Source organism: Cetorhinus maximus, chromosome 10 (assembly GCF_964194155.1).
Source record: "Cetorhinus maximus chromosome 10, sCetMax3.hap1.1, whole genome shotgun sequence".
Taxonomy (NCBI): domain Eukaryota; kingdom Metazoa; phylum Chordata; class Chondrichthyes; order Lamniformes; family Cetorhinidae; genus Cetorhinus; species Cetorhinus maximus.
This window is the reverse complement of record NC_135888.1, coordinates 127,185,476-127,211,195: the sequence shown is the minus strand read 5'-3', so window position 1 is coordinate 127,211,195 and position 25,720 is coordinate 127,185,476. Positions and strand designations below refer to the sequence as shown.

Sequence of the window (25,720 nt, the reverse complement as noted above, 5' to 3'; positions counted from 1 at the left end):
AGAAATTAGAAAGACAGAACAGATTGAATGTTACGTAAAAGAGAAAGAAAAGTTTACATTTAGACTGGAACACTTTAATTGCACTCAAAGGTCTAATGAGGGGCCCAGACAAAAGTTAAACTATTTTTTCTACTTCAGATGCATGGGCTTCTGCTGTGCTGTGTCATTTTAGCACTTTCTGTTTTATGCATATATAGTTCTGAAAAGAGAGACATGTTGCTAAAGCTTTTTCTCTTACACACATCAGGACAAACGCAAGAATGCCAAATTTCAAACAATCACTACAATTTATACTACAGGAGACAGGGATGCTGATTGGTTGAAAAGTCAACCCTGATTAGCTGAGGCATTGCCATGGAGAAGGCAATGAGGAACTATAGGCTCCCCAAGCCCCAAGCAATTCAAAAAAGGCTTGAACATATTCCTTTTGTTTGCAGAGAACAGGTCCCTGTGTAAGAATGTATGTTGCTTCTAGCAAGTGTAAATGAACTACATTATGAGCTCATCTACTTATCTTAAATTGGCTGTTAGTGTAGCTATTAGCACACTCAGGATTTTTCAGCAAGTGCTGCCCAATTGCAGGATCACATCTATCAGTAGATATTTTGTTCTGGGTTTTGCAAGTGCTGGCTGGTTGAATAGGGTCTGTACTCTGCCTATTGCGAGCAACTGAAGGAACAAGCTTTTTGGTGCAATCAGCCAATCATTGGGATCTATGGCCTACAAACCTGGCATCAGTGCTGGTGTGATGCCAGGTACAAAGACCATGCATTCCAACAAGTGGCTGATGGAATCATACAGCATGTCCCTTTGTTCACAATAGGCAGACTACGGACTGTACTCAACCAGCTCACAATTACAAAACCCAATGTAATTTCTCATCTGGGCAGCACTTTCTGAACAATCCTGAGTGCGCTAACAGCTACACTAACAACTGTTAGGGGGAAATTAAATATATATATATTAAAAAAGGAGAACACAGTAAGAATCTGCTGAACATACTTAAAATCTCCAGGCAGCCATTGATGCTAAACATATTAACAGTTGAGGATAAGCAGATGAACATTGCACACAAAGAGGCTTTGAGTTTTTGTGTGATTTACACAGAAGCCAAGAGATCAGCTAATGTCCAGTAACAGGGAGGACAATTCAAGGATGCGGTGAAGCCTTGAGATCTAGACTGGAGATAAAACATGACATAAAGTAAGATTAAGTGTACTCCTCTCTTAGATAGGGAAGGGGCAGATGGTTTTAGCTTAGATATGGGAGGACATACAATAGACAAAGAGGAGGCTTTGATGAAACACAGTCTTGAGTTGTGAGAACCAAGGTCTTTGCGTATGTGTTTTAATTCTGATTGTATAATATAATTATGTATACCACCTTCAGAATAATTGGTTAGCAAAATCACATGTTTATGTACTCAATAGGATAGTGTTAACATGGGACCCGTGTGTTGGTTACCGATTGGATGTCTTCAAATGTGCTCAAATGTATTATGATAAGAAAAAGTACAAAAGTAATGAAATGTAATCAATCTGGGAGCTGGGACTTCATTCTCAGGAATGATTGTGGTTCCCTGGCATATGCTTGAATAAAACCGGTTAAAGGAAGCCTGTGTCTCTGTGGTCGTTGTGTGATCGGGGATTGTAGCTTCTCCTCTTCAACTGGCCTAGGTGGTAGTTGCAGGATTGGAGGGGGTACCCTCTTCAGTGGCGTAGTTGGCAGGATTCACCTGGACCTCTGTGAAGGCGGAACAATGATCTGGTGAGTATTTTCTTTTTGTAAGATACTCTCCGGTTGTTCGCGTCAGACTAGAACGGAGGTCTAATAGGGCGAACCCGAACGTCTGGGCCAGGGTGACTCAGGTGGACAGGTGGGGGAACTTTGTGTTCCTGTTTTATTGTGGAGTGATTGAGTCCTGTTTGTTGTGGGGTGGTTGAGTCCTGTTTTATTGTGGAGTGATTGAGTCCTGTTTATTGTGGGGTGGTTGACTCCTGTTTATTGTGAGGTGGTTGAGTCCTGTTTATTGTGGGGTGGTTGAGTCCTGTTTGTTGTGTGGTGGTTGAGTCCTGTTTTATTGTGGAGTGATTGAGTCCTGTTTTATTGTGGGGTGGTTGAGTCCTGTTTGTTGTGTGGTGGTTGAGTCCTGTTTTATTGTGGAGTGATTGAGTCCTGTTTTATTGTGGGGTGGTTGAGTCCTGTTTATTGTGAGGTGGTTGAGTCCTGTTTATTGTGAGGTGGTTGAGTCCTGTTTATTGTGGGGTGGTTGAGTCCTGTTTGTTGTGAGGTGGTTGAGTCCTGTTTATTGTGGGGTGGTTGAGTCCTGTTTGTTGTGAGGTGGTTGAGTCCTGTTTATTGTGGGGTGGTTGAGTCCTGTTTGTTGTGAGGTGGTTGAGTCCTGTTTATTGTGAGGTGGTTGAGTCCTGTTTGTTGTGAGGTGGTTGAGTCCTGTTTATTGTGAGGTGGTTGAGTCCTGTTTATTGTGGGGTGGTTGAGTCCCAGGAGATCGGGGGAACTGTGGGTCCCTGTTTTAGTGTGTGTGGGTGACCATTTAGCGTGGGTGTGTGCGGGTGACCATTTAGTGTGGGTGACTATTTAGTGTGAGTGTGTATGAGTGACTATTTAGTGTGGGTGTGTGTGTGTGTGACCATTTAGTGTGTGTGACCATTTAGTGTGTGTGTGACCATTTAGTGTGTGTGTGTGTGGGTGACCATTTAGCGTGGGTGTGTGCGGGTGACCATTTAGTGTGGGTGTGTGTGGGTGACTATTTAGTGTGTGTGTGTGGGTCACTATTTAGTGTGGGTGTGTGTGTGTGACCATTTAGTGTGTGTGTGTGTGGGTGACCATTTAGCGTGGGTGTGTGGGTGACCATTTAGTGTGTGTGTGTGTGGGTGACCATTTAGCGTGGGTGTGTGTGGGTGACCATTTAGCGTGGGTGTGTGTGGGTGGACATGGCTGAGGAGACTGAACTCAAGTTTGTTGCGGAATGGGGAGGTGAAGGAACCACGTCCCTTCACCTCGCCAGGAAGCATAGAAAGGTGATCAGCAAAATGAAACAACAAGGGTGGCAGCCAAGCGACCCACTGTTACGACCCAAGGAGTGGTGGAGAGCCCAGACTAACGATAAATCTGATAAAGCTACAGTACTCATTCTGAGTCTGTATCTGCAGCAAACTAAATACAGAAATATCTCGGTCGAGTTGCACCGGTCGTCGCAGCAGGGGACCTGAAAGGGGGTACCCCTAGGGGGGTTAGTGAGCAGTGACAGGCAGCAGCAGAGACAATGTGAGCTTCAGTCAGTTTGATAGTTTGATTGTCCCTATAGGTGGAGCCTCCAAGATCCCTTTATTTCCCCCACTGCTACTTGAAGCTTCGTTTAGAGTTAAGTTCAATATTATAGGAATATAAATACATACCTTTATATATGTGTTTGTTTGTGTGCAGAGAAGCATTTGTATGTGAGCTTTAATGTGTTTTCGTCCCTAAATTGTCATTTGTGTGTGTAGTTCAGCACTTTAGAGTCAAAATCCCCATATTAGATTAAAGGAAAAGTATACTCAAACATTCCAAAGTTTTGAGTATAAGGTTTGAGTTGAGATTTCTGGAAAAAAATCGCAATTTGAAGGTATTGTAAAGATAAAACAGGGCTTGCCTTTGTTTGAGATGAACCAACCCTTGTATCACCCCCTTGCAGACTAGCAGGAAATAACCCTCATCACCAGCTTCCAAGCTGATTGGGATTGATACATACAAGTTGGTATTCTAAAATTCTGAGGGAAAATGAAGATTACCTGAAATTCGAAAGAATTCTAGGAAAACCAAAAGATAAAAACACACGGTCTAGGTGGTTCCAATGGATAAAAAGAGGTTTCTTTTGAAGAGATGAGTTAAATATTAAAGGAAATCTGCATTCCAACAGCACTGTAATTTGAATTTGGGACAATCTTGCGATGAAAAGTGCAGTGTAATTTAACAGGTTACTTTTGAATAATGAGGATGCTATCCAAAGATAAAGAATGTGTCGATAAACATATGGGACTTCTAATCTGGATATAAATCATTACACATGAAAAAGAGGTTGTTTTAATTTTGATAGTGAAAATTACAGTTCTTAGAAAGTTTCAAATTTTGAGGTTTGGTTCTTGATGAAGTTCTCAAAAGGGAATTTTTATTTGAAAATGTTTTTGACAACAATTGACACTAATTCAAATGCTGCAAGCTTTTGTATTTGTAAGTCTGTTCCCAAAATGTGAAGTTATGCTCAAGACAAAGTTTGGCAGACATCCAATTTCTGGCTGAGTTAATGAATCTGGGATAATGCTAAACAAAAAGGTCAGACATAATTTAATGGGTTGCTTTTGAGACGATAAGATGTTACTTGAGAAGAAGATAAAGAAGCAAAACATGTCGATGCTTGAGTTCTGTTTTAAAACTGTTATGATTATGAGAATACTTTTTTGGACTGTAAAATGTCTCCAGATAACCTGAACAAGATAAGATGGTAGCTATTGCATGTGTAAAATGGTATGAGGAAAAGATTAAGGGTTGAAGAAAGAGATAGGGAAAGAGGACACCATAATGTACAACAATAACAAAAACACCTGGAAAAACTCAGCAGGTTTGACAGCATCTGCGGAGAGGGATACAGTTGATGTTTCGAGTCCGTATGACCTTTCATCAGAACTAAGACATATAGAAATGAGATGAAATATAAGCTGATAGAAGGAGGTGGGACAGGAGAGCTCGATAGGGAGCCAGTAATAGGTGGAGGCCAAGAAGAGACTGCCAAAGATGTCATAGACAAAAGGACAAAGGGGCGTTGACGGTGGTGATATTATCTAAAGGATGTGCTAATGGGGACATTAAGGGAAGCAAGCTAGTGGCAGATGGCCCTAGTGTGGGTGGGGCGGGGGGAAGGGATCGAAATGGGCTAAAAGGTGGAGATGAAACAATAGATCAAAATTAATTTAAAAATAGGAGGGGGGAAGAGAAAAAAATAGTTGTTAAAAAAATATATATAAACTATTGGAAAAAGGGGGATCAGAAAGGGGGTGGGGATGGAGGAGAGAGTTCATGATCTGAAATTTTTGAACTCAATATTAAGTCCAGAAGGCTGTAAAGTGCCTAGTCAGAAGATGAGGTGCTGTTCCTCCAGTTTGCGTTGAGCTTCACTGGAACATTGCAGCAGGCCAAGGACAGACATGTGGGCATGAGAGCAGGGTGGTGTGTTGAAATGGCAAGCGACAGGGAGGTCTGGGTCATGCTTGCGGACAGACCAAAGGTGATAATCTGGCCATCAACTGAGACATTGGAACCGCAAAGCGGAAGATAAGCAAAGATCTAGAGACAGAGATCCCTGTTGACATGGAATAGTTAATATGGCATAAAGAGTAAGGAAACATTTTAAATGATCAAGACAATAGAGAAACTGACCTCAAGAGAATCTTAGAATAATCATGCTCAGGAGAAAAAAAACCTTAGAGGTAAAACTATTCGGAATCTGTAGTTGAGGCAATCGAAGGGTAAGGAGAAATAATACTTAACAACAATTTACCACAAGATGGATACAGATAAAGGGAAAGCTGGGAAAAGGCTAAATAGATGTATTACTGACTATATTAATGTGCCTGCGAACTACAAAGAGTAACACCTTGATGACAGGCAGAGTTAAGCGGCTTCCAGAGAGAACTGCCACTGGAAGTGAAGATAGTGAGCCATTGAAAGATAGGATAAGAAAGTGCATTGTAGAGTTGTGTAGACAGCTTAAGGAATTGAGGTCCGACATGAGACAGCAGCAGGAGGTAGTAAACTGGAAGGAGTGGGGGTACCTGCCCAGATGGATTCAGATCAGGAACTCATTTCATAGGGAGAGTCATTAAAGAAATGTGTAAACTTAAGGAGATTAAACAGAAATTCCAGATTCCTTACCACCCCCAGAGTTCAGGGATGGTGGAAAGGATGAACCGAACTTTAAAAACATCTATAGCCAAGGCAATTCAGGAGACAGGTAACAGCTGGGCCACTGTATTGCCCAGCATTCTGATGCGCCTTAGGGCACCAGATAGGACTACCAGGTTCACCCCATTGAATTGATAACAGGAAGGGCCATGCAATTACCTGAAGGCATTATAGTAGGAGGAGGAGGTGTAGGGCCACTGAAAGGAAGAATACGGGACAATGTAAGGGAGTTAAGTAAGCAATTACATGAGTTGAGAGAGGAAGTTAGAGACTGACAGATAATTAAGGATATGGAAACAGGCAAATCCAAAGAGCAACAACAGACCCCCCCCAAGTGAGGAATAAGTTGATGGTCAAGGTGAGCCCTGAGTGAACAGGGTTTGTCCCAGGTGGCATGAACCATACAAGGTAATTATGACAGGTAATATGTGCACACTTGTAGATATGAAAATGGGAAATAAATGGAGGCATTACACACAGTTAAAGATATATGATGAATCACCAAGCGGTAACCTGTCCGTGATCATGGCTATGGGCGTGTCAGCGCTGGCATGGGAAGCACCAACGGTCAAAGTCAATACACCTGCCTTCACCCTGGGCAGTACATACCACTTCCCCAAGGAGGAAATGGGGAATGGATAAGAAAGCCCAACACCTGGATAACGGATCAAGTCACTACACGGACACATCAAACGAACAATTGGGAACAGGACCCCCACGTGTGATCACACAAAGAGTTGTAAGAGCACTTTACATTTAACAATACCAGGGCAGCCAGTCCAGCTGACACCACTCGAGTGTAGCAACGAGATCTGGACTGGGTTGGTGGTATGGGGGATGTAGAACGTGCGCGTCCCCCACCAGATTTTCAACAAGCATTTGGATGTATCAAGAGATTAACGTGACCGCCGGATGGACAGACCTACCTCCCTTTGTTTGGGAACTGGATCTTGAGGGACAATATTGTCAAGAAACATGTAAATATGTAATAGGGAGGCATGATTGTTATGATACACGATGTTTCACTTTGACAATGTGTGGATATCAAAGACCCACTCAATGTCCAGATGTAGTAAGTCCTCCCACAGATGCAATAGTCAGGGTAGGAAAGTCGAAACCACTATTACATGAAGTAACTATGGTCTCCTTGGAAGTAACATATAATATCTCGGGACTACTGTCAGTATTGCATGTGACTTGTTACAGCCACCAGAATTCCATAAAATGGTCTAGAAGCCAACTGAAGAAGGTAATTAAGGACTATAAATTTCGAATCCTCCCAAGAATTAGATCAAAAGCACAGGCTAGGTTAAAACGAGGTATACTAGGAGACAGCGGAGGGCTATTTGGGATAATAGACACAGCCGAATCACAAGCCACAGAGAGGGCATGTGATAGGCTAGCACGAGATCTAATCGATGGGGTAAAATCCGACATTGAAGATATCAGGTTCAGAACAATTCCCGAACACATGTTCGAGTCAGTTTACCAATTAAACCTCATAAATTTACACAAGGAGCGGCAGGAATTGGTGGTTACACAACCTCAAGGTGGAGGAGAGGATAGAGTTATAAAATTTATCATGGCCATTCCCCAAGAACATCATCCAAATGGGGCTTTCCTGAACAGGTATAGGTTTGAGTCCCTAGGAGTAGATAAAGGGGGGATGGTATTCCCCGTAGGGCTACATGGATATATATCCTATGTAAAAGACATGGTACTGATGAGTACTAGAGACTGTTGTTCAGAATCAAGAAATTACATTGTGTGCTCATGTCAAATGCTGGAGATATTTACAAACACGAGCAAAGTTACATTCACTGCTTTACCAATTCAGGAAGCATTTAAGGCAATTCAGATATCCTTAACTCAATGGTGCTTCATGACCAGCGAGGCTGAGTTCCTTTATGGGGACTTACTTAGTGCTAGCAACTTGAGTTTCTGCCAACGTGTGACCGATCCATTTACTATAGGAGACTTCCATTGGCCAGGCAGAACCACAGGATACTTGTTCAGCTCTTGGTGGGATGGCACATTGTTCATTGATCAAACTCCTGTCAGAATAGCATGCTTATCCATGCAAGAAGCCATAAGAATAGCTCAATCGTATGTAGAAGCTTCTGGAGAGCAAATCGAGAGGGGGCAAGTGGATTTAACCACCCAATCGGCCAGGAGGTTAGCCCAATCAGCTACTTCCTATGCTACGGCCGGAAGATTGATGAATTGATGGGAGATTGTTAGAATGGTTATGATGATAGTCACAGGAATTATGCTCTTATTGGCTATCGGACTCTGCTGGCACCAACATAAAACCTGGAAAGGGGCTCTCCAGGCACAGACAGTAACAAACCAAAGGTGCACATAAGTTCCCTGACCTATGCATACTCCAAGTAGGAGGACAGGAAAAGGGAAAGTTATATTGTATTGTACCACCAGGTGGTTTAGGATTCCTCTGGCGGTCTGGACGACTGGCCACCCGAAGGACCAGAAGAGGAATTCTCTACTTAAGGTGTGGCCAGATTGGGCTTTGCCAAGGGCCAAGAGGGGGGGTCTGTTAGGGGGAAATTAAATATATATATATTAAAAAAAGGAGAACACAGTAAGAATCTGCTGAACATACTTAAAATCTCCAGGCAGCCATTGATGCTAAACATATTAACAGTTGAGGATAAGCAGATGAACATTGCACACAAAGAGGCTTTGAGTTTTTGTGTGATTTATACAGAAGCCAAGAGATCAGCTAATGTCCAGTAACAGGGAGGACAATTCAAGGATGCGGTGAAGCCTTGAGATCTAGACTGGAGATAAAACATGACATAAAGTAAGATTAAGTGTACTCCTCTCTCAGATAGGGAAGGGGCAGATGGTTTTAGCTTAGATATGGGAGGACATACAATAGACAAAGAGGGGGCTTTGATGAAAAACAAACAGTCTTGAGTTGTGAGAACCAAGGTCTTTGCATACATGTGTTAATTTTGATTGGATAATATAAATATGTATACCACCTTTAGAATAACTGGTTAGCAAAATCACATGTTTATGTATTCAATAGGATAGAGTTAGCATGGGACCTGTGTGTCAGTTACCGATTGGAGGTATTCAAATGTACTCAAATATATTATGATAAGAAAAAATACAAAAGTAATGAAATGTAATCAATCTGGGAGCAGGGTCTTCATTCTTAGGAATGATTGTGGCTCCCTTGCATATGCTTGAATAAAACCAGTTAAAGGAAGCCTGTGTCTCTGTGGTTGCTGTGTGATCGGGGATTGTAATTTCTCCTCTTCAACTGGCCTAGGTGGTAGTTGCTGGATTGAAGGGAGTACCCCCTTCGCACCAATTTAAGATAACCAATTGGGTTCATAACATGGCTCATTTACACTTGTTCGAAGTGACATACATTCGTATGCGGGGACCCATTCTCTGCAAACAAAAGGAATATGTTCAAGCCTTATGTCTTTTTTGAATTACCCAGGAGCTTGGGGAGCCTATAGTTCCCCATTGCTTTCTCCAAGGCTTCAGCCAATCAGGGTCGACTTGCCAACCAATTAGCACCCTTATCTCCTGTAGTGTAAATTGTGATCGTTTGAAATTTGTCATTCTTGCATTTGCCCTGATGAACATGTCTCTCTTTTCAGCTATATATATATATATAATTTGTATATCAATATTGGAGATGGGTTACGATAAATGCGGGAAATACTCAGCAGGTCTGGCAGCATATTTGCAAAGAGAAACAGAGTTAAGGGTAGGTCCACTCTGTTGCCTTCTCCATAGACCTGCTGAGTAACTCCAGCATTTTCTGTTTTGAGGGAGCAGAGGTTATTTCCTACTCCTCCAGCCTCATCATCTAAGAGTAAAGTCAGGAATTGTCCCTGCCACCTTTACGACTAGTTACAATGTATTACTCCAATATAACTTGAGAGGAATGTGGGTCTCATGCTCTCCCACACCGCTGACCAACGCCTAGGACTGAGAGCGTGCACTAATGCACGATTCCAAGTCCAGGATAATGAATGGAACAACTTTCTGATACCGTAATTCATCAAAACAAATGGCCCAGCCTATATATTACGACTGATTTCTGTCTTTAAAGTACAGCAGCGAGACAAGGGTAGAGAACCTGCACGTGTGGAGAAGCATCCCCCCCCCCCTCCCCCCCACCACAAAGGCTCAGTTTAATTTTTTTCTCTGAATTCTAATAGCTTTAGGGCAAACTTGGTGGAAAATATACGTGGTCTGAGAGATCATGAGCAGCCAGAAACATTTCCCCCTGTATTTATTTTCCAATTATGTTATTTCTGCGTTCAATCTGGAAAAGTATAGAATATTCTATTTAAGAGGGAAAAAAAAAATATCAGTTTATATCAGCCTGAATCGGGTCATGGAATAAAATGTGCAAACTTTAGCCTGGTTCCCATTAACTAGAGACCCCCTGGGGTGTTTCATACTTGCCAATGGTCCCTGAAGGTTTCAGCTGAATTGGGAGGCGGTGTTTTTAGGAGAGGTATGGCTTTCGGGGGCCGATCACATACGTGGCAGCAGAGAGAGATTTCAGATTCTGGAAATCAGGAGCAGAAAAGCAAGGGAGAGAGGGAAAGAGAGAGAGAGAGGGGGGGGAAGAACAAACTACCACGGATCAACAAGCGGAGTGCACCATCCTCTTGGAGGTAAGATATCCCTTGGGTTGGGGGGTGGCTGGGATGTCTTGAGATCTTGGCCGTGCAGAGAGAGAGAGAGGGAGAGCTAGTGATTGAAGAATCAGCCTGAAATCTCTGCAGCAATCAGAAATCAGGCAGAGACACCCGATCGCGGTGAATGGATCTAGTCTGCAGCTCTCTCTCTCTCTCTCTCTTGTCCTTTGGCCGCCGTCTCATGTTCAGTGTGTTTTCAGGAGATCTGTAGCTTCTAGAAACCCCACTGTCCACTCTCCCCAAACTCTGCCCGCAGCTGCTCACTGAGTTGTGTTCGAAGTTCATGGAAGAGTGTCCGAGCCTCTTATATAAGCAATGTTTTGGTCAGAATGTTCCTTAAATTTCCCCCATGGCCATGTTTAGTTACAAAGTGATAAGTTTGTAAACATTCCCTGGCGTTGGAAATACATGTTTAATGTTCTTCTCACTGAATGTTTGTTTTTTTGGAAAAGAAGGACCAGGAAATTCACCTCCAGTTTTAAAAAGGGTTAGTTACACTGATTTTTGCTTTTATCTTAAGTTACATTGTTGCTTGGGTCGGTCTGGTCGTGTTTGTTTTTTTTTAGCCTTTTAGCGACCTTTTTTGCTGCAGCACATACAGCATTTCGTCACTTTCAGCCCAGAATGAGGTCTGCACAGCAGAGATGGTTTTGCTCCAACACTTGACCAAGCTGTTTTCAGCTGTGAGTGGGCAAGTTTCTAGACGACAGACACTAACATGCCCTGCTGGCGGCGTTTCACTGCACTGAACTCTCTCTCTCTCTCTCTCCCCACCCCTCGCCCCACCCCTCTCTTCAGGTACCATGCCCCGAGAGGAAGATAGTGACCATGGGCTTCCATGTGTTGGGCTATGGTTATGCTTGGCAAGGTGTTGCGGTGGTTTGCCATTGCTCTCTGCAGATTCTGGTCGACCGGGAGACTCTCCCACTCTTACCACCTTTGCAGGATTTGCAGGTTGATAATCGACCTGTTTGGCCACATTATAAACGCACCTTCTGTGGCCTTCAAGTCCCAGAGCGGGACTGGGACCCAGAGTTTCCGGCTCAGAGGTATGAAATACAGGCAGAGAAATCATAAAATGCAGCACAGAAGGAGGCCATTCGGTTTATCGAGTCTGTACTCTCTTTTTCTAAGGACAATTCCAGTTAGTCACACTTGCCTGTCCTTTCCCCAAATCCTTGCAGTTTTCATATTCAAAGTTGCCTCACTGCCACCCTGGCCCCGCCTCTTTTAATTAGCGAACATTATCAAGTACTGATACCAAATGAAAGACCAAATTTAGCATCACCAGTGATTTCAAATGCGCTTTTGCTTGAAGGTAGAGAGAGAGGGGGCGGGGTGGAGTGCATGGAAGTTCCCTTGGCCTAAAACAGCTGGATCTACTCAGGCAGCACCCCTTAAAAAGATTGGATTGTTTTGGCTGCTCAGGTACCCCCTTCAATTGAGTTGGTGTCACATATGTTGATTTTGCTTTTTTTATTTAAGGAGGTGATAGCAGAGGGCGGGGGAAATCTGAGGGGAAGTCACTCTGGGCAGCTGGATCCATATTCTTTGGGATTCCCTCCCAAAAATCTCATCTGCAACATTCCAAAACATCCCAACAACCTTGTACGAGAACACTTTTTTGTCCCACGACCAATTTTTATGTCTTATTCTTTCTCTCCTCAGTGCCTTCCCCTCCATACCCTGGGATGCTGTGAATTTCTGTTCTATGTTTAACAAGCTTCCTTCTAAATTAGAGAGAATTTTAACCTGTAACGAGGTAGGGCTTTAGCTGTTGCTGGGGAGTGAGTGATTAAACACAGGAAATGAAAGAAAGACGTGTGAAGTGATTCATTTTGGTAGGAAGAACGTGGAGAGACAATATAAAATAAAGGGTGCAGCTCTAAAGGGGTTGCAGGAGCAGGGGGACCTGGATGTATATGTGCACAAATCATTGAAGGTGGTAGGACAGGTTGAGAGCGCAGTTAGCAAGGCATACTGTGTTCTGGGGTATATTAATTGGATTGTAGTGTATAACAGGAAGGAAGTTATGTTAAACTTGCATGGATCACTGGTTTGACCTCAGCTGGAGTATTGCGCCCAGTTCTGGGCACCACATGTTAGGAAGGATGTTAAGGCATTAGAGAGAGTGCAGAAAAGATTCACAAGAATGGTTCCAAGGGTGAGGAACTTCAGTTTTGAAGGTGGATGGGAGAAGTTGGGACTGTTTTCCTTGGGGGAAGAGAATGTTGAGAGGAGATTTGATAGAGGTATTCAAAAATCATGAGGGGTCTGGACGGAGTAGACAGGGAGAAACTTTTCCCACTGGTGGAAGGATCGAGAACAAGAGGGCACGGATTTAAGGTAATTGGCAAACGAAGCAATGGCAACATGAGGAAAACCTTCTTCGTACAGCGAGTGGTTAAGATTTGGAATGCACTGCCTAGAGTATGGTGGAGGCAGGGTCAATTGAGAGATTCAAGAGGGAGTTGGACTATTATCTGAAAAAGAATAATGTGCAGGACTACAGGGAGAAGGTGGGGAAGTGGCAACAGATGAATTGCTCCTTTGGAGAGCCATCATTGAGATGATGGGCCGAATGGCCTCCTGCTGCATGGTGACCATTCTGTGACTCTGAAAGGAAGACTTGCCTTTATATAGCATCTTTCACAACCTCGGGATGGCTAAATTTAAGTGTCTTTTGAAGTGTAGTAATGTAGGAATTGTCACCAGCAATTTGCACACAGCAAGTCCCCATGAACAGCAATTGACTGAAGGCTGAATATTGGCTAGGAAACTGGGGGGAACTTCACTGCTGTTCATCAGATAGTGCCATGTGCTCTTTTACAACCACCTGAGAGGGCAGAGAGGACTTCAGTTTAACACTTCATCTAAAAGGCAGCACGTCTAGTGCGCCACTCTGTCATTATTGCACTGGGAGCGTCTGCTTAGATTATGTGCTCAAAGCCTATGGAGTGGGTCTGGAACCCAATACTCTCTGAGTGAGAGGTGAGAGAGCTACCTAATGAGCTGAGAGTGAGCAATAAGCTGTGAGATTGTCCTTAGTCTGAAATAGATGTAGGTTCCCTGAGTTCCTGCAACATTACAAATTTTGCCCCTCAGGCTCTACTGTCTCCTATTTTCTTCCCATGTCCCAAGACAACGGCCAGGATTTTCCAGTCCAGCCCACGGTGGGAATCGTCCCGGGTGGGATAGAAAATTTGATGGACCAGCCAAAGGTCTGTTGACTTCGGACGGGAATTTCTGGTCTTACCGGAAAATCCCAGCCAATGTTCTCATTTCATTCACTTGGCAAGACGCAAGTGCCAAGTTAACCTTATCCTTCCTGGTATGGAATCAACTGAAGAGCTTGACCTCAACAAACAGAAGAACTGCCTTTTCTTTAGACTCAATGGTGCCACTGGATTGTGCCATGAATACATGATATTTCAGATCTAGCTATGTGTTTTGATGCAGCTTCTATCAATACAGTGTGCATGTGTTTGGCAAACAAAATGGCTCCTGGAACATTTCTGCAGAAGGACACCTCTGAAGTAGAACAATATGCTCTGTGGGTGTACACTGCAATGGAGTAGACTATAAAAGAAGTGACCTAATGTTTTGAGGCACTTGAAAAGAAATCACAGCTTATGAAGAAAACTAAAATGCAGCAACCTTGGCACTGTTTGCCATAGAATAGTTATAACTGTGCCAAGTGTTGGCTGTCTCGAACTGAAGGGGTGTGGCAACTGAGTTGCATTTTTGTAAAGAGGCAAGACTGAAAAGATTGCACACAGCTTTAGAGCACACTTCAGCCAAAAGTTCCAAAACACAGCCAGGTAATTTTTGTAATCTCACTGAAACTCTTTTGAGAACTGCAGTCACGTTTTAGCTCAAAATGTGGGCTATTAGAATGTTACGTTTCAGTTAAAGGTGTCTGTAATTAATTAACACAGATCATCAGAAGCTGGAAACTCTTGCGTGCAATTGCAGATTGCAGAATATTCCCTCTCCTCAGTTTATTTCCCATTTCTTGAAAGCGCCCTGGTGCTTGATAAAAAGAAAAGAAAAACTTGCATTTATATAGCAACATTCCCAACCTCCTCAGACCATCGCAAAGCACTTTACAGCCAATAAAGTATTCTCTCGAAGTGCGGTACCTGTTGTAATGTAGGTGGGTGTACCTACACCACGTGGACAGCAGCGGTTCAAAAAGGCAGTTCACCACCACCTTCTCAAGGGCAATTCGGGATGGGCAATAAAAATGCTGACCTAGCCAGCCAGGCCCATATCCCGTGAAAGAATTAAAAAAAGGCAGTCAGTTTGTACATAGCAAGCTCCTACAAACTGCAATGTGATAATGACCAGAAAACCTCTTTTTTTCCAAATGATGTTGGTTGAGGATAAATTTTGGCTTGGAAACCCCCATGCTCTTCTTTAAAATAGTGCCATGGAATCTTTTACTTCCACCTGCATGGTCAGATGGTGCCTTGGCATCCTAACTTCCCGCAGGCGTGCTGCTGCCCCTCGTCAACATCATCCAAAAACATCCTACCAAAATCTACCTCACCGCTACCTCTCTCAGCAGACTATAAATTACCAGTCTACTTGTCTGACATTCAGCACTGGATGAGGAGGAATTTTCTTCACCTAAGTAGTGTGAAGTCTGAAGCACTGACTTCAACCCCCCACCACAAATTCTGCTCCTTAGATATCTACTCTTCTCTCCTAGCAACTGTCTGAGACTCAAGCAGACTATTTGCAACTTTGGTTGTCATATTTGACCCTAGGGTGTGTTTCAGACCATACGGGTGCCATCATGCAGACCACCTATTTCCAAAGCTAGGTGGGAATGTAAGCAATGAGGAGGACACCAAGAGGCTGCAAAGACATATAGGTGGGTTAAGCGAGTGGGCAGCAAGTTGGCAGATGCAGTATAACATGGGAAAGTGTGAGGTTATTCACTTTGGTAGTAAGTATAGAAAAGCAGAATTTTTTTTTCAAAGGCATGAAACTTTTAAATGTTAATGTTCAGAGAGGCTTGAGTGTACTTGTAAAATAAACACAAAATTAACACACAGATACAGCCAGCAATTAGGAAGACAAATCACATATTGGCTTTTATTGCAAGGGAGTTAGAATGCAAGAATAAAAAAGTCTTGCTACAATTGTACAGGGCTTCGGTGAGACCATACCTGGGGAACTTTTTGCAGCTCTATATCTAAGGAAAGATATACTTGCCTTGGAGGAGATACGGTGCAGGTACATTAGATTGATTCTTGGGATGTCCTGTGATAAGAGGTTAAGTAAGTTGGGCCTTTGAAACATACAAAGTTCAGAAGTGAGGACAGGATAGACACTGAGAGGTTGTTGTTTCCCCTGGCTGGGGAATTCTTGAGCTTGGGGGCATAGCCTCAGGATAAGGGGTAGATCATTTAGGATGGAGACGAGGAGAAATTTCCTCACTCAAAAAGTTGTGAATCTTTGGAATTTTGGCGTATCTCTTCAACCCCGAAGATGCACTGGAGAACCCACCCCCAAGTCTCCTGGAAGCCCCCAAATAAGAATTGCACAGCTGTACTTTAAACTTCCGTTGGGCAGTTGCCCTGCAGTTGGAACCATCTGAAAGTATCATATAAATCGCAAAACTTCGGATAGTTCAGACTGTCTTACCAGAATAGTTACCCAAGAAAAGTTAGAAGAATTAAAACCACTTCTAACTCCTGGGTAACGATAATATTGTCCTCATCACCCCCCACCTCATCCCCTGACCACCCAATCCCCACCCTACTACTGACCACCCGACACCGCCACCCCTGCCCCAACCAACTGCCATCTGTCCCCCCATCACCCCTCAATCCTACTCGCTTACCTTTCAAACCTACTTTCTCCCTGGCTTCTGAAAGTGGATGGACCTCCATGCTTTATGACAGCTAGTTCTGTTAAAAAAAAAAGGGGGCGTGACTTCCTTACCTCCGACTCTCCAACCCTTGACACAAGTCCTCAGGAATGTGCTGCACTAGACAGTTGTTGCCCAGCCTGAGTTGGAAGGTCAGGCAAGAAAGGAGCAGCTGGATCTCCAGGTGAGAAACGAGGAGCGGAGGGGCAATCCGACTCTGATTGCCATTCCATGGAAGTTCAGGCCTTTTATATCCCGAGGGTTGTGAATGCTCCATCATAGTGTTTATTCAAGGCTGGGCTAGACAGATAGATCGATCATCTCTCATCTCTCGGGGAACCAAGGGAGATGGGGAGTAGGTGGGGAAGTGGAGTTGAGGCAGAAGATAAGATCCTTAAAATCTACCTCTTTGACCAAGCTTTTGGTCATCTGCCTTATTGCCTCCTTATTTCCTCAGTTATATTTTTGTTTTATAATGCCTTTGTGCAGCACCTTGGGAAAATTTATTGCGGTAACGGCACTACATAAATACAAGTTGACGTTGATTGTACCTTCAATAGTGCGACGCTCTCATTACTTCATTGAAAGAGACAGCCTGCGTTGTTTACAGTGGTGGTTCCTGATTGGTTTTAGGGAGTGTGATTCAGCAGTACCCCACTTAAAGTCTGCAAAATGGGCTGAAATGCAGGCATTAAACTTGCAGTTTTGTTGCTATAAGTGGCTCAAGGGCAGTTTGTAACACTGAGTACCCTCAGTCCTGTCCATTTGACAATGGGTGGATTAGGGTGAAGTGGTCTCCATGATTCCAAAGGGAGGGAATTACATTTCCACAACTTGTACCATTCCAACTGGAGGGAGAATCGTGAAGACAGTGTCACAGGAAATCAGTTGCATTACAGAATTGTTGGAACCAGATGCTGGATTTAGACTGTTAGGCCTTGTACATGGTGGAGCATTTAATATAATGAGCTGCAGGCCTGAGCATGGACAGTTGGCTTGGAGCCAGTATGTGCATGCGTGGCACAATTAAAACTTCAAACCAATTGCAAGTTGCGAGAATCTGCAATGCTCTACAGTTTCTTCCTGACCATTTATTGTACAAAGTTTATGGGACTTTCTGTACGTATTTTGTTTTCTCTTCCCTGTTTTTAATTGGGCCCAGCTGTTTGTTCTGTTGCATTCGTAACGTGGCCAAACAGGTTGAGTATCGACCTACAAATCCTTTCCAACACACTAATGGCAGGGGTTAAAAGTGGGAGAGATTCCTGCTCAGCCATGTGATGGAAAGAATGTTGGAGCCCCTACCATCACTATGGATAGCTCCAGGCTACAACATGCGTGTGAATGTACAAGTTGCCACAACAAGTGTACTGAGTGAACTGTAGGACACCATTCTCACTTTGTTTTGTAGTGCAGGGGATTCTACTAAGATTTAACCACTAGCGCTGGAAATTTTTCTCTGGGGTTCTCCCAATCGACTGTGGAAGCGCTATTTGGGTAGCTGAATAAAAATGTGAAATACCACGTGTATCAAAGGCTGAAATGACAGATCCCCACTCAATTTTATTTTGGTTTTGATGAGCTGATTTCCATTGATGCTTCCAAACCCGAGGACAGAATTTTCTGCTTGGCGTGTGGGGGGAGGGGCTGAGCCCCACACATCAGTGCGTAAAATAACGCGGTGTCACGGTGCGCCATAGTGATATTTCGCTGGGTGGGCGTGTGATGAAGTTCGACGCGCGCCTGCCATTAATTAACGGGCTAGTTAAGGACCTTAAATCGTCAATTGACGGTGATTTTCAGGCGTCCGTGCGATCTTCGGGTCGGCGCATGGGTGCAACGGGCAGGCGGGTAAGAGACTTTTTTATGAACCTCATTCACGGGTGGGATAAGAAGGCTCAGTGGGGCTGTGAAACTGGTATGTGAAGTATTTATTGGAGGAAGTATTTTAAACTTGCCTGTGTGATCTGCAGCAGTTCAGAACAAATTCCTGCAGCTTTCTGTGTACTTTGAACCTTCAGGTCAGCACTCTGCAGTCAGTAATCTTTATCAGGCCTGCAGCTTTCCGGAGACCTCCCCTTAGCCTGGGTATGGATTCTGACATGTCCACTGGAGGCAGCTCCTCTGAGGAGGAAGGGAGGGCTAGAATGACGAGGAGGCCAGGTGTGCACATTCAGCCTTCAGGGGAGCTGCCTCTGGGAGTACAAGCGCAGGCACAAGGGGCGCAGGGCCAAGAGGGAGTCCAAGGTGGAAGGGGCCGCAGAAGACGCCACTATCCTGCTGCCAGGGTATACAGGCGACGAAGCAGCTACCTCAATATGACTGAGGTGCAGTGCTGAAGGAGGCTCCGACTGTCAAGGGATCCAGTCAACTACACCTGTCGGATGATTGGCCCTGAGATCTCTCCTAACTGTGTGGGCAGACACCCCATGCCAGTGTCTCTGTAGGTCACAGTTGCCCTCAACTTCTATGCCTCTGGCTCCTTCCAGAGCTCAGTGGGTGATCTTTGTGGTGGCTCCCAATCAGCTGTCCACACTTGTATCAAGCAGGTTACAGACGCTCTGTTCAGCCGTGCATTGACCTTCGTCCACTTCCGCTGGGACCAGGCAAGCCAGACACAGTGAGCCAGAGGCTTCGCGGCCATTGCTGGCTTCCCTCGTGTCCAGGGTGCAATAGACTGTACACATGTGGCCATCAAGGTGCCAGCAGGTTAGCCCGGTGCCTTCCTCAACTGGAAAGGCTTCCACTCCATGAACATGCAGATAGTGTGTGATCACAGGATGCTGATTCTACAAGTCTGTGCAAGGTATCCAGGCAGCTCCCACAATGCCTACATCCTCAGACACTCCCAGGTGCTGGGGCTCTTCAGTGCTCCAGCTTGGCTGGATGGTTGGCTGCTGGGTGACAAAGGCTATCCCCTCAGAAGGTGGCTTATGACGCCTCTCCGCCATCCAAGAACAGAAGCTGAGCAGCGGTACAATAGGAGCCACACCTCCACAAGGGCTGTGGTGGAGAGAGCCATCGATCTTCTCAAGATACGCTGCTGATGCCTGGACCGTTCAGGGGGCGCACTCCGTACTGTGTCGGTGATAGTGGTTGTATGCTGCGCTGGAAAGGGGGGACGCAGTGGACGATGAAGACATTGATGCAGTGAATGCGGCTGCACACGATGAGTCCAGCACTGATTCTGAGGACGAGGAAGCACAGGGGAATGCTGAGGGGCTAAACGCTGACCCGGGTCTACACCAAGGAAGCAGGGACACCTGAGAGGCTTTAATCCAACGAACCTTCAGCTAATCCAACACCTCCCGCCAGGCTGCCACCTCCTCAAGGAGGGCAGCAAGACATTCATCTGAAAAGCGAGGGGCGCATTGGCCCCCTCGCTGGCCTACACTGCAGCCTGCCCTGCTCCTATGGCAGACCCTCCAGCCTGGCCTGCTCCTCTGCCCTTCCCTCCAACGTGCCCTCCTCAGCCGACTACCCATGGTGTGTCCTGGAAGTGGCCATTGTGAGCAACCTACAGGAGGCTGCCAGGCCTTCCTTTAAACAGGCTGCCGGGTCGCCATTGGACCCGGGGGTCTGTACACGCCCGCTGCAGCCCGCACACTCCCGCTATCCACGAGAGTCGGAAATCCGCTGGGCGGGCTTTAATTGGCTCGCCCGCGCAAAATGGCGGCGCAGACCCGATCGCAGGCGCCGACCGGTCCTGCACCTGCTCCAGCTCCGCCCTCCCGACAGGTCGAAAATTCTGCCCCTATTCATACTCTTAGTGTTTAAATGCTGTGGAGACTGTTGATGTTACTGAGCCATTGTGTGTGTTTTATACGTACCATAGAAACAGGAGTAGGCCATTCAGCCTGTCGAACTTGCTCCACTATTCAATTATCATGACTGATCACCTACCTCAATGCCACTTTCCTGCACTATTTCCATATCCTTTGATGCCATTGGTCTTCAGAAATCTATCGATTTACGTCTTGAGCATGCTCAAGGATTCAGCCCCCACACCCGTCTGGGATAGACAATTCCAAAGATTCAGCACCATCAGTGAAGAAATTCCTCCTCATCTCAGTCTTAAATGGCCTACCCCTTACCCTGAGATTATGTCCCCTAGTTTTAGGCTCACCATTCAGGGGAAGCATCTGATCTACATCTACCCTGTCACACCCTGTAAGAATTTTGCAAGTTTCAACAAGGTCACCCCTCGTTCTTCGATACCCCAGGGAATACAGAAGTGGTCTCCTCAGTCTCTCCTCATAAGACAATCCTGCCATCCCAGGGATTAATCTGGTGAACCTCCGTCACACCAGCAATTGAAATGACCCTAACGTCAACCCTAGAAAGGACAGCGAATTGTTCAAAGATTTTTGCTTACTTCTGCAAATTTACCTGTCTTTCTGGCAATGTTGTCATTAAGTTCTACTACGCAGTACTGAATCTAAACTGCAGAAGCTACACTTACAGTGTTACATTGTATTTACAGCATAGAGACATTTGATCCAACAAGTTTATGCTGGTATAAAAACAAAAAACTACTGCGGATGCTGGAAATCCAAAACAAAAACAGAATTACCTGGAAAAACTCAGCAGGTCTGGCAGCATGTTTATGCTGGTGTTTATGCTGCATATGTGCCTCCTCCCAACTTGCCTCATCAGCATAACTTTTTGTTCCTTTCGTCTTCATGTATTTATCTAGCTTTGCCTTAAAACCTCAGCCACCCCATGTGGTAGGAAGTTCCACATTCTATCTACCCTCTGGATAAAGATGTTTCTCCTGAATTCCTCCTTGGATTCATTTGCAACTATCTTGTCTTTATGGCCCACAGTATATTTGGTTGTGAAACCAGCAGCTTCTGGCAATCTCCCAGTGTGGGGCAACTGAGCTGAAACTATTTACATACAAACTTCAGGAGTGCAGCCCTCCGCCAGGAATTTCCTTGTCGAGGGCTGGGGGCTGGGAATGGTTCCCCTAACTGGTATTTAGAAGATTGGCCCAAACTCCATTTATGCCTATCCTCCAAAGTTACAGTAACTGACCTGGAGAAATGGCAAGGACAATCCTGATGTTTGTGTTTTTAAATCCAGATAAAATCCACTGAACAATTTAAAGAGGGTAGGGGGTTCAGTGGCAGAGCTGAGGGGGGGAGGGGGTTAGTATTGGTGGTGGCCTCATTTCACAGATCAGCTTGCTAAACCTTGAATTCCAATTGGGAACCATCTGTACTGAGGAGATTCAGCAACAGCTGGGGTATGCAAAACATCTCCCCATGATTAATCCATTTGTTTAAAGTTGGATCTGATTGCTGTTTGCCTGTGACGAGTGTGAACCAGAGGAAAGGCATGGATCATGAACAACCAGGAGGAAGAATGAATCCAATCCGAGGTTTATAGCTCTCTAGTCCCTCGTGGTTTTGCCGTGTGTGCATTTGAGGAAGCTCTGCTATTCTGAGTTTGAACCGCGGGTGTTTTATAAGCTCAAATGGGAGAAATATCAGAGAGCCTCTTACACTGAAGTCTTCTGGTGCTGATCCTCGAAAACTTCAAACAATAGCCTTTTTTTATTGTCTGATTATGCTTCTGTGAGACGTTTTGAGATATTTTTTCTGTGTGAAGGCGCTACATGACAGCAAGTTGATGTATAAAGGTTTGGTTAAGAGCAGTAAGTTTGTCCCCGTGCTGAGGTACAGCGAGGGTTCCTTTCCTGAAGTGAACATTTTTTGTACCAAAAGGAAAATTACGCTGTGGAAAAAATATATTAATAGACAGGTGTGCTGCAGTTCCGAAGCTCCTGAACAGAACTGCCACAATGTGATAGAACTTGGGAATTTATCACACACAACCGATCTTGTCCTTAAATGTAGTAATTGTAATGTTTGATGTAGCAGGTGGTATTACCTCAGCATATTCATTCGAGTTATAGTGAACGATACAAGCAGTGTACTTTGATCCGTTCATGAAACAGTTGTTCTCAGTAAATGCTGCTGCAGTGGGCATGACTGTGTACTTTGTTAATGTCTGTCCTGTTAGTTTTGGAATGTTGGATATTTCTGTAGTGAAAGAATGCGGTAGCTTGTCTGAACTGGATGAACTAAATTGTACAAATGTCTGCACTTTCCATTGGCTGAAGCAAGATGAGCCAAGCAAAATGAACCAGGGTGATAGGGGAACAAATCATTAGTTTCAAGGCTGAGCAAATTGCTTGATGAGTGTAGGAGATGCTACTTTGTTCTGTGCTTTGAGGTATGGTTCTGCATTTAAAGTCTGATATTCTACCATGATATATTCCCTGTTGAGTAAGGAAAGGTGTCCTGAACACTTTGGGCTTGATGCCATCTGATGTTTTGTGTGGATCAAGGGTTACATTCCTCAGATGTTGGAGCTACTATTTAATGACATACTAATTAAGGAATGTGCTGTTATTTCTGCACTGAGCCCTCACTTTGAGAGCTGAGTTGGATGGGATACGATTATTAAAACCCTGTCTGTCGTAATGTTTGTGCAAGTTCAGGTTTACTTTGGCCACTTGCATGATGAGGGGTATTCAAGCTGTCCATTCAACAAGGTTTATTTATCCAACCACCGCAAACAAGGATTCATGTCTCCTTATGGAAAAGTTGAATGAAAGAAAAGGTGGTTGTTTTGCTCCTTTAAAAAAATTCTAAATTACAAGTTCTTAATGAATGGGAATAGAAAATTTGGATTTTTAAAAGCATTTTAATTTTAAGACAAAGTTCTGCCTCAGTGGATATAAGTCGGATAAATTATGACTTTTAATTTTACTTCCGCCTATTTCCTTTCGCGATTAAAATATTTTCGGATTAAAATTTGGTTTGAAAAGTCTCATGACCGGTGTCAGCTATAGCTCAGTTGTTTGAACTCTTCCCTCTGATTGCAGTAGTTGTGGTTGATTCCCAAACCAGGGAATCGGACCTGGATTTTCGCAGAGTTGGGCTGACTGCAGAGAGCAAATGGCGGGCAGGACCGGCAATTTTCACGCCCGGGGATAAGGGTGCAGTGAGTGAGCCCACACTCTGTACTCCCAACCTGGCCGGTTCCATTGCGAGGATAGGCAAGTCAAGCTACCTCACAGTTTTCGTGAAGTCCGGCCAGCTTCTTGAGGAATCATGATTATCGGCCCCTCAGAGGAGTTGTGAACCATAGTCTGTATTCATAAACCTTTTGAAAGGTAGGTTCAAAAGCTCTTACCTGTGCCCCCTCTTATTTCTCATGCCCCCGCCCCCTTCCCATACCTACCATGTGCCTTCCACATGCCTTCCTGTAAGGAAGTGCCTACAGGGGCCATTTATATGGGGATGAGTCTGCAGAGCCTCGAAATTTCCCAACTCGTTTCCTGCCTTGTTAGTGAAAATCCAGCCAAGCACGCAGCCCTTTGTTGCTTCAAGCTGCTCATCCTGGACCAGTTGACTGCCCGGGTGGCCGAGGAATTGCCGTGTCTGGCCGCCAGTGAGACCTGTGGGCTGCAGGGTGCGGTGTTCCATCCGAATGTTGAGGGCCACAATGTTTGCCAGGAAATGAATTGGATCGTGGTGGACAGCAGCCCTCTGCCCACCTTCGAGTTCACCCTGGGACTGAGATTAGAAGCAGGTTTTTGGTCCAAAATCCAGGATCCCTTAAGTTCAGTTACCTCATTCGCCCTCGAGTACAGAAAAGCAATTCGACTCAGTGCACGATTTAGCATCATTGATCTCACAGCCTAAGCTTCTACACCAGTACAGAATGCTGTACTGGCAGAGGTACCGCCTTTCAAATAACATGTTAAACTAAGGTCCCGTCTTCCCTTTCGGGTAGGGTGTAAAAGATACCACTGTGCTCCTTTGAAGAAGAGCAGGGTACCTCTCCCTGGTGTCCTGGCCAACCATTATCCCCTATACCAGCATTACTAAAGCAGATTATCTGATTGCTGTGTGCAAGCTCACTGGCTCATTTTGTACATTACAAAATTGACTGCGTTTCAAAAGCATTTCATTGGCTGCAGATTGCTTTGGGACGTCCTGAGGTTATGAAAGACACTTTCTTTAACCGCAGTCCTCAAATGTTTAAAGCAACCATGGCTAGTCTATTCCATTCGATCCAGTCAGTTCCCAGAGTCTTCAGTGTGCAGCCTGAAAATGTCACAGCTCTGTCCTTAAACCATTGTGCACAATGGGTCACAGGTCTAGGTTTCACGCTGATTTGGCTTGTGTCCCAGCCATACTTAAAGGGTTTCACCCTGCTGTGTCTAAAAATGTCACATCTGAAAGTCAACGAATAGAAACCTGATCTGCTAAGTAACTAAGTTGGATACAGTGACTGTTGTTGGTGAGTTCAACTTCAGTATTTATTTTCAGGTCAATTTTTAACCAGGTAGTTGTGAGTTTGAGTAACAGGAGCTGCAACGACAGTGTTGCCACAGATTATAGCTCAAATCCTGGGACTGGGCACAAGCCAACAACCTTCGAACCCTGAGGCAGGAGTGCTGCTAAATATGCAAGCTGACACCAGACCTAACACTGAGTTCTCCAGTCCATGTGCCCCCTTTCTATCCTGTCTGTCCAACTGCAGTACACTTCATGATGGCAAAGCACTTAAGGGTGGGCCACTAGGAAAAGCATAAAAATAAAAGTTTAATTTTATTTTCTAATACGCTAATAATAGAGTCACACATTTTTGTTACTGAGTTGGCTGATCAGGTTGGCTGAAAGGAACTGAGCATCTGGATTTGGTCTTGTATCCTGCTACATTGACAGTGCTACTCTTTTGCATGTTGGAACAGATATAGTCATATATTCTACTCCAACCCTGTTTCCCAAAGCATTATGCCAAAGGATACAAATGTGATGTTATTATATATTTTACTTCGCTGAATAGGAAATGAGAGATTTAGGAAGGCAGATAAATGTATACAGATTCATTCCAGCATCTTCCTGGCCATGTATTGAGGGGCAAAGCAGGATATGGACCATTGCTCACTCAAGAATGGTTTTTGTTCAGGGAACTGAAAACGACTTGCTTACTAAATGCAACATTGGTGCGTGTCTTTGAGTATCAAGGACTTTTAACCAGGGATGAGGGGGGGTAGGGGTTGGGGGGGGGGGGGGGGGGGGGTGGGGCAAGGTGTACAACAACAATAACTTACAGTTATGTAACTTCTTTCATTATGTGACCCTGCACAAGAACATTATCG

General features: G+C 44.6%; 1 protein-coding gene across 6 annotated transcripts in view; it reads left to right on the top strand.

Annotated features, from left to right (window-relative positions):
- Positions 1–10,508: 10,508 nt before the first annotated feature.
- The window catches only part of p4ha2 (procollagen-proline, 2-oxoglutarate 4-dioxygenase (proline 4-hydroxylase), alpha polypeptide 2), a 111,769-nt gene continuing 96,557 nt past the window's right edge, over positions 10,509–25,720 (top strand). For 4 of the 6 annotated variants that reach the window (XM_078551108.1, XM_078551110.1, XM_078551109.1 and 1 more), the window contains exon 1: positions 10,509–10,631. The gene's annotated coding sequence lies outside the window, so the exon portion shown is untranslated. Of the gene's footprint in view, positions 10,632–15,841; positions 15,900–25,720 lie in introns of those variants that run through there. The other 2 variants (XM_078551111.1, XM_078551106.1) reach the window with 2 other exon arrangements.